This window comes from Nomascus leucogenys, chromosome 20 (assembly GCF_006542625.1).
Source record: "Nomascus leucogenys isolate Asia chromosome 20, Asia_NLE_v1, whole genome shotgun sequence".
Lineage (NCBI taxonomy): Eukaryota > Metazoa > Chordata > Mammalia > Primates > Hylobatidae > Nomascus > Nomascus leucogenys.
This window is the reverse complement of record NC_044400.1, coordinates 5,452,973-5,464,464: the sequence shown is the minus strand read 5'-3', so window position 1 is coordinate 5,464,464 and position 11,492 is coordinate 5,452,973.

Sequence of the window (11,492 nt, the reverse complement as noted above, 5' to 3'; positions counted from 1 at the left end):
AGCAAAAACAACAAAGCTGGAGGCATCATGCTACCTGACTTCAAACTATAATACAAGGCTACAGTAACCAAAACAGCATGGTACTGGTACCACAACAGATATATAGACCAATGGAACAGAACAGAGGCCTCAGAAATAACATCACACATCTACAACCATCTGATCTTTGACAAACCTCACAAAAAAAATAGACATGGGGGAAGGATTCCCTATTTAATAAATGATGCTGGGAAAACTGGCTAGCCATATGTAGAAAGCTGAAACTGAATCCTTTCCTTACTCCTTATACAAAAATTAATGCAAGATGGATTAAAGATTTAAATGTTTGACCTAAAACCATAAAAACCCTAGAAGAAAACCTAGGCAACACCATTCAGGACATAGGCATGTACAAGGACTTCATGACTAAAACACCAAAAGCAATGGCAACAAAAGCCAAAATAGACAAATGGAATCTAATTAAACTAAAGAGTTTTTGCACAGCAAAAGAATCATCAGAGTGAAAAGGCAACCTACAGAATGGGAGAAAATTTTTGCAATCTACCCATCTGACAAAGGGCTAATATTCAGAATCTACAAAGAACTTAAACAAATTTACAAGAAAAATACAAACAACCCCATCAAAAAGTAGGCAAAGGATGTGAACAGACACTTCTCAAAAGAAGACATTTATGCAGCCAATAGACACATGACAAAATGCTCATCATCACTGGTCATCAGAGAAATGCAAATCAAAACCACAATGAGATATCATCTCATGCTAGTTAGAATGGTGATCATTAAAAAGTCAGGAAACAACAGATGCTGGAGAGGATGTAGAAAAATAGGAATGCTTTTACACTGTTGGTGGGAGTGTAAATTAGTTCAACCATTGTGGAAGACAGTGTGGCGATTCCTCAACGATCTAGAACTAGAGATACCATTTGACCCAGCCATGCCATTACTTGGTATATACCCAAAGGAATATAAATCATGCTACTATAAAGACACATGCACACGTATGTTTACTACGGCACTATTCACAATAGCAAAGTCTTGGAACCAACCCAAATGTCCATCAATGATAGACTGGATTAAGAAAACGTGGCACATATACACCATGGAACACTATGCAGTTATAAAAAAGGATGAGTTCATGTCCTTTGCAGGGACATGGATGAAGCTGGAAACCATCATTCTCAGCAAACTATCACAAGGACAGAAAACCAAACACCGCATGTTCTCATTCATAGGTGGGAATTGAACAATGAGAACACTTGGACACAGGGCGGGGAACATCACACACTGGGGCCTGTCAGGGGGTGGGAGCCTGGGGGAGGGATAGCATTAGGAGAATTAACTAATGTAAATGACGAGTCGATGGGTGCACCCAACCAACATGGCACATGTATACATATGTAACAAACCTGCACGTTGTGCACATGTACCCTAGAACTTAAAGTATAATAATAAAAAGATAAAAAATAAAAACAAAAGTGGGAATAGCAAATACCATAGATTCAAAACTATAATATATGAAAGAATAAATGTAGCTGAACATATGCAAGTTCTATATATTAAAAACTCAAAATTTTTATGATTGTAATTCTCCCCGAATCCATCTGTGGCTTCAAAGTAGCCCCAATAAACATTCAGAAAGGCTTTCTTTGTAGTAATTGACAAACTGAATTTAAAATTTATATAAAAAATTAAAGTACCTACAATAGCAAAAACAACTGTGAAAAAAAGAGAACAAAATTGGAGGGCTAACATTAATTGATATTAAAACATATTAGAAAGCAAGAATAAGCAAAATGTGCGGTATTGGCATCATGATAGATGAATAAATCAATGCAACAGAAGAGAGTTCTGAAATAGGCCTTTGTACATAGACAACTGATTTTAGGCAAAGATGCAAAAGCAATTCTGTAGAGAAAGAATAGTTTTTCAGTAAATGGTATGGGAACAACTGGATATGCACATTTAAAAAAACGAACTTTGATTCATACCGCATGCTACATGCAAAATTAACACAAAGTAGATCATACCACTAAATGTAATATTTAAGACTGTAAAATGTATAGATGAAAATATGAAAAAATATCTTTTTGACCTTGGGTTAGGCAAGGCTTTCTTAAATATGACACAAAAAGCATGATCTATAAAATAAAACTGACAAATTTGATTCTTTCTATATTAAAAACTTATGTTCTTTGAAAGATTTTTAGGAGGAAGAAAAGACAAGCCACAGACTGTGAGAAAATATTTGCAAATTATATTTCTAATAAAGAACTTATATCCAGAAGAGATAAAGACTCTTAAAAATCAACAACAATGAAACAATCTGCTAAAAGAGAGGAAAAGAATATGAAAGGGCACTTAATCAAGGAAAATGCATACATCAAATAAACACAAGAAATGATGCACACCATCAACTATTCAGCAAGTTAATATTACACACAATGTGATACCACTATGCACTCATTTGAATGGCTAAAGTTAAAAATATTTACTTATATACGTTATACAAGATTTGATGAGGCTACAGAGGAACTGGAACTCTTATGCACTACTGGTGGAAATGAAAAATATACAACTACTTTGGAAGACAGTTTCTTATAAAGTTACACATACATCTACCATATGACTCATCCATCTTACTCTTAGATGAGGGAAATGAAAGCATGCATCTATATAGAGACTTGCACACTGATAGGTATTGTAGCTTATATTTTAAAAGCAAATCTGGTAAAGACACAAATATCATCCACTGGTGTACAAATTAGAAAATTGTAATATATACATAAAATGGAATATTAGTAAGCAATAAGAAGAAATAAACCATTGATACAGGCAAAAACATGGATGAATATCAAAATAATTATACAGAGTAAAAGAAGCCAAACCAAAACACAAGCAAAAAATAATCATACAGTATTTTTCCATGTATAAAAAAACTTTAAAAAATGCACATCAATGTATATTGACAAAAAAGTCAGTAGTTACCTAGAGATAGAGTGTGGAAGGACAGGGACGGAGGGATTAAAAAAGGAAAAAGACATTTTGGGGGTTGTTAAATATGTTCATTATCTTGGTTGTGGTGAAGAAATAATGAGTTTACACATTAAGCCTTTTCAAACAATACACTTTAAATAGGCACAGTTCATTTCATGTTGTATACTTCAATAATAAAAAATAAAGAAAATAGGAAAGTTTCTATTTGTATGGCTAACTCTAAACTATGTATGCTAGAGAAATACAAAGTAGTCATCTTGTAATTCCCTTGTAGTTAGGGAAACTGAAGTAATTGTTTATAGAGAAAGGAAAAGGAAGCTTCCCCAAAGAGAAGAAAAACGAGAGCTGGAGAGAAGGGATTTTACTGGTTCTCTGTGGGCTTCTAGGTTCTCATTCTCACCCACTTCCAAGACCGGTTTGCATGCAGCCTCACAAATTCCAGGACACACTATCTACTGAACGCATCTTTGTTATTAATTCACATATTCACATTTAGTGTTTTTGCTTTTGTATTTTTGGCTTAAGTTAGCACAAGGAGGCTTCTGTTACTTGCAACCCAAAATATTCAACTAATATAATAACTATCCCATAACCCAGCACCCCTAAAGCTGCAAAATCAGTCCTTTCTCTCTTGTCAGATTGACAGCTGAGGCTATAGCATAAGCAGCTTATTTGGCAAATGTGGAAGCTACACAAAAAGAGCTAAATTAAAGTGTTAATAGATCAGAGTCACATAGCTTTACATTTTAATGTCATAATAGCATGTCTTAATCTTGCCAATGAAGTTGTAATAATAGTCCAAGTCCATTTTTTAAGCCTCTCTTTTTTGGACAGTGCTTGAAATAGTATTTATTTCCAACATTATCCTCTGTAATCATATCATCTTTATATTCATCACTTGTCAATCCCCATTTTGCAGTATTTCTTTAAATAAAAGGCTATACACTATCAAGTACAAGTTAAGTCTTCTAGGTGTCTCTGCTTATCTCTTTTCTATCTAATAAATGTTGATTTAAAAAATTAATACTTGCAGAAAAAATAATATTTCTCTTATTTCCAGGTCCTTCAGAGACACTCCATCATTATTCCTAATTATTAATGACAATATTCACATTATTAACTGGGCTGTAGTCAGAAATAAATTTAAAATTTTGTGAAATTGCAAACTGGAAACTCTATTCAAATGTGAAATCTTATTATTTTAAAATAGTCAAAAATTGTTTTAACATGCATTTTTGTCTCTGTATTATATTACTTTCTTTATAAGAAATGTAAATTATTTTACTTTTTTAAGTCTCCTATATCATTTAGCAGCTAGAGGCTAAAAGGTATTAGCCCAAAATATACATAGATAACTATACCAGGAGTCATATCATCTCAGTGCATACTACTGGATCCATAAATGATTATGTTGTACAGAGTCTAGGAAAAGGATGAAGTGACATTTATTCTACAACTTATGAATGGAGGGGTGAATGGATGGAGAGGCAACAGACATACAAATAGATGATAGGTAGACAGATAGATATTGACAATTACTGGGCATTTGGATAGTCTATAGAAAGTATAATGGTCAAGGAAAATTTAAAAATGAAAAGCCGCACTTTGGGAGGCCGAGGCAGGCGGATCACAAGGTCAGGAGATCGAGACCATCTGGCTAACACGGTGAAACCCTGTCTCTACTAAAAATACAAAAAATTAGCCGGGCGTGGTGGTGGGAGCCTGTAGTCCCAGCTACTCGGGAGGCTGAGGCAGGAGAATGGCGTGAACCCAGGAGGCGGAGCTTGCAGTGAGCCAAGATAGTGCCACTGCACTCCAGCCTGGGTGACAGAGCAGGACTCCGTCTCAAAAATAAATAAATAAATAAATAGCCACACATAAGTCCTTGGAGGCTCAGATATGTGAGCAGGATTAGGATATACGCATGTTTCAGACGTGAAGTTAAAGGATCCTATCAGTAACAAGAAGCAAGTCAGTCCACTGGAGGCATAGATAGCCTCAAAGAGGGCCTGAAATTGAAAAGATATTTGGCCATATCAAAAACTTTATGAGTTTCCAAACATGGTAAAGACTGTTCCTTATCCAGAAGTTAAAAATTACCTACTCTGAAGAGTCAAAAAATATAAGATTAGAATGTATTAAAATGTGATACCACGTCTCACCTATTAAAATGGTCAAAATCTGGAATACTGACAACATCAAATGCTGACAAGAATGTGGAGCAACAGGAACTCTCATTCATTGCTGGTAGGAATGCAAAATGGTACAGTCATTTTAGACAACAGTTTGGCAGTTTCTTACAGAACTAAACATATTCTTACCATATGATTCACCAATCGAGCTCCATGTATTTAACCAAAGATGTTGAAAACTTATTTCCACACAAAACCCTTCACATGTTCATGTTTACTCATAATTGCCAAAACTTGGAAACAACCAAGATGTCCTTTAGAAGATGAATGGATAAATAAACTGTGGTACATCCAGACAATGGAAAATTATTCAGTACTAAAAAGAAAATGGGTTATTAAGCCACAAAAGACATGGAGGAAACTTAAATGCACATTACTAAGTTAAAGAAGCCAATCATACATACTGCATCAATCCAACTATATGACATTCTGCAGAAAGCAAAATTACAGAAACAATAAAAAGATAAGTGGTTTTCATGGGCTGGGAGTGGGGAACGGGGTGAGAAGGCAGAGCACAGAGGATTTTTAGGGCCGTGGAAATACTCTTGCATGATACTGTAATGATGGATATGTGTTACTATTTATTTGTCCAAACCCATAAAATATACAACACCAAGAGTGAGCCTAATATAAACTATGGACTTTGGGTGATCACAAGGTATTAATATGGGTTTCTCAATTCTGACAAATGTACCCTTCTGGTGGGGATATTGATAACGAAGGAGGGCATACATAGGTCGGGAGGATATATGGAAAATCTCTGTACTTTCCTCTCAATTTTTCTATGAGCCTAAAACAACTCTAAAAGAATAAAATATTTTAAAAATTATTTTGCAAAATGTGTTTTGTTTAGAAAATATACTCTGCGGTCAGATCTCTTGGGTTCTGATCCTCACTACTATGTGACTTAGACACAAAACCTTTATCTTTTTCTCAGTTTCCTCATTTGTAAAATAATCCTATTAACTATACCTACTTTGTAGGTTTGTTGTGATGATTCAATAAGTTAAAAATGTAAAGCACTTAGATTCATGGTCTAAGGAAGTCCTGCCATGTGGTCAGTGCTCAGCAAGGGCTGGCTTTTATGATCAGTGCATGAATAACAACTCTTCACTCTTCTTGCCATTGCAGAAGATCAGGCCCAGGCCTCAGAGGTCGCATAAGTTTATTTTGCACACTGCATCATCCAGTATCGAGGAAAAAGAAAAGCCTGCATATTCTCATGTAAATTCTTCTTTGCTGGTAAAATATTCTTTAGTCTTAGTTGATTTATTTCCCTATGACTTACATTTCTTTTCTGTTTCTTAGAAAATTCTACATTTCAGTTGTACCTCTATTCTCTGAAGAAACTCAAACACCTTTGTTTAAAAAAGACTAATTTAGATATTATCTGCCTGAAGGGAATTTCTAACCTCTCTAGACATTAATAAAATCTGTATTTATGAAGGTAATAAAAATAAAATTGAGAGTTTATTGTGAGTCAAACACTGTACTAAATGCTTTTTTTTTTTTTAGCTTATTACATTATCATAAGAACACTATGAAATAAGTATTGTTATTTTCTCTAGTATACAGGTGCAGCAATTGAAGCATAGAGAAGTCAGCCTTCTAGTAGGCACCAAAGCCAGAAATTCGTTTTGGTCTGGCTTCAGGAAGAGCTTACTGGTTACCAGACTCAGCGTCAAGCACTTTACACGGACGTTGCTGAATTTTACCAAATGCCATAAAAATCTGCTTCAAAATTTAATTGAAGCCAATCTGTAGTTGAAAACTGAGAGGTCCTTTCATCCATTTTTTCTGTACAGAATGTTCACAGAACACACATTTGCAGAACACACATTTTTTCTGTGTGTTCTGCTTTCAGGTACCAAAGCAGGTACTGTGGATACAATAATAAATAAGCCAACTACCTATTAAGGGCAGACATTGAAGTCAGATCCAGAAATAAGACATGCGGGTTATTGTACACTTTTCTCCTTTTAGCAGATAGCCATTCAGTAGCTTTTGACAAATACTGTGGGTAGTTATTACATACATGATGTGTTTGTTGGACACTGAAAAAGCCATAGTCAAAATGTAGCCTTCGATTTCAAGGGTCATAAAATTTAATTTAAAAACATTACTACAAATCTTAAGCATTAAATGGAGATATACAAAATCATTGATTTAAGACATCTGAGCGAGCAGAAATCATGAAAATGGGATGTTGATTACACTTCCCAACCAAACAATAATGGGAACAAAACCAGGAGCAGTTCTGTTTTATGTTACTCAGTTATGTATCTAAGCAGTATTTGGTGTGAACCAAGAGATTCTTGGCTAAACAAAGAGTCCAATAACTATCAGACTGTACATCCCTTTTATCTGTCACAGTTTACAGGTCACTCTGAAGTTACTGAAACAACTCCCTCCCTTCCATGGCTGTGAATTTCACATCAACTTCTCCCTATACTTCTGCTTATAGAGTTTCCTGAAAACATTTTTCAAACATTAAAAGATGTAACACACAGCATCTTGTACTCCACTCCTCAAGTCTATCTATATTCAGGTTCCAAACTTGCTCTATATGGATTGGAATAAAAAATCTCATCATTTCTTCTCATTTGGCAGCTCTTCTTGCCACTCTACCAATTCTATAACCCTGGGTTTGGTAACAGCGTATGAGAAAAGCTATGTTCATGTGACACAGTGGAGATTTGGTAGAACAAAAATAAAGAATCCACCTGTTCAAAAAAATTTAAATGAATCAAAGGAGGTACAACTGAGTACAGTTTCATAGAGTTTCATGAAATTAATGCTTGCTGAATCAAAATGAGAGTATGGGCTTTGAAATCAGATAAATCTGGGCTAAAATTACAGAGCTTCTAATTAATCCATATAAAACTGGACAATTTATTTAATCACTGATTGAACCTCAGGAAATGGGGATAATAAGAGCTAAATGATAAGTTATTATGAAGTCTAGTACAGCAAATTAATTGTTATGTAAAAACATGGCCAGACATGGTGGCTTACACCTGTAGTCCCAACACTTTGGGAGGCTGAGTTATGCAAATAGCGTGAGCTCAGGAGTTTGAGACCAGCCTGAACAACATGGTGAAAACCCATCTCTACAAAAAATACAAAAATTAGCCAGGCCTGGTGGTGTGTGCCTGTAGCCGCAGCTACTCTGGAGCTGAGGTGGGAGGATCAATTAAGCCTGGGAGGTTGAGGCTGCAGTGAGCTGTGATTGCCCTACTGCACTCCAGCCTGGGCAACAGAGTGAGACCCTCTCCCCCATCGCCAAAAAAAAAAAAAAAAAAAAAAAAAAAAAAAAAAAAAAAAACTGACAAAAAATGAGAGTTCTAAGTTTTATATTTGGGTGGATTTCTTCACCCGACTCATTCTACTATGTATCCAGCAATGCCATAGTCCCAGACAGAAAGTAAAATGGTTAATGTTTTATTTTATATATGTTGATACTGCATATTTTATTCATCAAGTATTAACTAATAACCTATTTTTGAGGGCACTGAGTTTTAGATTGGGGCACAATACAAAGTATACAAAAATACAAGTTGAGTTGTCTAGGAAAAATCCCAATAGCTCAGGTTGATTGAAGCAACGACCTCCTTTCCCTAAAAGTCTCAAACTTATCTCAGAATTACCAGGTGCTAGCCACCTGCAGCCTTAGAAAATTTCCTTTACAGCTGGAATTCTCACAAAGAATTAGAATTCTCACTCTGCTGGCTAAGTACTCTCTTTTACACATTACAGTAGCTCTCCCCTTATTCATGGTTTCGGTTGTTGCAGTTTACCCATGATCAACTAGAAATATTAAATGGAAAGGTCTGGAAATATATAAGTGTTGGGGAACCTGCCCCGATAGTCACGTAGGTTCTTTTCTATTTTCCCTATGCATCGGCTGGTTTGAGAAATAAAGGGACAGAGTACAAAAGAGAGAAATTTTAAAGCTGGGCGTCCGGGGGAGACATCACATGTTGGTAGGTTCCGTGATGCCCCACAAGCCGCAAAACCAGCAAGTTTTTATTAGGGACTTTCAAAAGGGGAGGGAGTGTACGAATAGGGTGTGGGTCACAAAGATCACGTACTTCACAAGGTAATAGAATATCACAAGGCAAATGGAGGCAGGACAAGATCACAGGACCACAGGACCGGGGCGAAATTAAAATTGCTAATGAAGTTTTGGGCACCATTGTCATTGATAACATCTTACCAGGAGACAGGGTTTTGAGAGCAACTGGTCTGACCAAAATTTATTAGGCAGGAATTTCCCAGGCTAATAAGCCTTGGAGTGCTATGGGAGACTGGGGCTTATTTCATCCCTCTGTTTCGACCATAGAAGACAGCCACGCCCAAGGGGGCCAGTTCAGAGACCCACCCTTAGGCACGCATTCCCTTTCTCAGGAATGTTCCTTGCTGAGAAAAAGAATTCAGTGATATTTCTCCCATTTGCTTTTGAAAGAAGAGAAATATGGCTCTGTTCTGCCCAGCTCACTGGTGATCAGAGTTTAAGGTTATCTCTCTTATTCCCTGAACAATTGCTGTTATCCTGTTCTACTTTCAAGGTGCCCAGATTTCATATTGTTCAAACATACATGCTCTACAATTTGTGCCGTTAACGCAATTATCACAGGGCCCTGAGGTGACATACATCCTCCTCAGCTGACAGGATTAAGAGATTAAAATAAAGACAGGCATAGGAAATCACAGGGGTATTGATTGGGGAAGTGATAAGTGTCCACGAAATCTTCACAATTTATGTTTAGAGATTGCAGTAAAGACAGGCATGAGAAATTATAAAAGTATTAATTTGGGGAACTGATAAATGTCCATGAAATCTTCACAATCCACATTCTTCTGCCATGGCTTCAGCTGGTCCCTCCGTTTGGGGTCCCTGACTTCCCAAAACATATAAGTTTTACTTTTTAAATGGCATGCTGTTCTGAGCAGTGTGATGAGATATTGCACTGTCCCTCTTTGTTCTGCCCCGGACAAGAATCATCACTTTGTCCCATGTATTCATGCCATTTATACCACCTATCTACTACTGTATAAGAAAATAATAGTGTATATAGGGTTTGATACTATCTGTGGTTTCAGGCATCCACCAGGGGTCTTGAAATGTAACCCCCATAGATAAGGGGGGAACTAAAGTAAGTACAAAGTTTTTCTCACTCTTGTGTCATGAATGTTGAAGAGCAGGGGATAGGATTCCTTCTCCTGACTCTTATTCCACTGTGTATCCACCAATGCCAGTTTGTCTTTCTTCTGGATTAAGAGGCAACAGGACCCTCTTACCTCCCTTTTGCTGAGCCTTGAATTATATTTCCCTAAAAAGCCTGTTACTTACCCATATCAGATTATGAAATTTGCTTTTTCCCACCTTGACACATAAATGTATAACAAGGTAGGGCTTCTGTACTCAATGACTTCAAATGTGTAGATACTATAATTTATAAATTGTGATAAAGGCATTGACATATTCTAATCAGAAAAATATTTAACACTTAAATTAATTTTTGAGAAAAGGCAATTTTCTTGATTTTTATAGTGGCTGTTAAGAGTCCTTTGGTAATAAAATAAGTAGCAAGCAAGTTTTAGTGGCATCTGGGAATGAATAAGCTATGTATGATCATGGCAGGATCTTTGCCTATTGTTAAGTCCATCTGGGTTTCTAGTATAATTTGGAAATGATTGGAATGCTACAAACTAATGTTTGTGTCATATGTTGACAACCTAATAACCTAACTCACAACCCATAAATTGAAAACCTAATCAACAATATGAGATATTGACAGGTAGAATCTTCGGGAGGTAGTTCAGTCATAAGGGTGGATCCCTCATAAACGGGATTAGTGCCCTTATAAAAGAGACTCCAGAGAGCTCCCCTACCACCTTCCAGCCTGTGAAGATGCAGCAAGAAGAAGGCCGTCCATGAAACAGGAAGCAGGCTCTCACCAGATACTAAATCTTCTGGTGCCTTGATCTTAGACATTCTAACCTCTAGAACTGTAAGGAATAAATTTTGTTGCTTATAAGCCACCCAGCCAATGGTATTTTCTTATAGCAGCCTGAATGAACTAAGACAAGGGACTGCTTTCAGAATCTTGGACACCACTCGTGACCTAATGATGCCTACCAGTATCATAGGAGTTAGCAGTACTGCATTTCAAATCCTGTTCAAAAGAGTACATTGGAAGAAGTTATGCCTCTCACCATATTTCAAAATTATTTTGCATTTCAGTCCATCTACCAATTATTATAATAAACAATATTCCATTATAAATAGGAGTTTACAAAGAG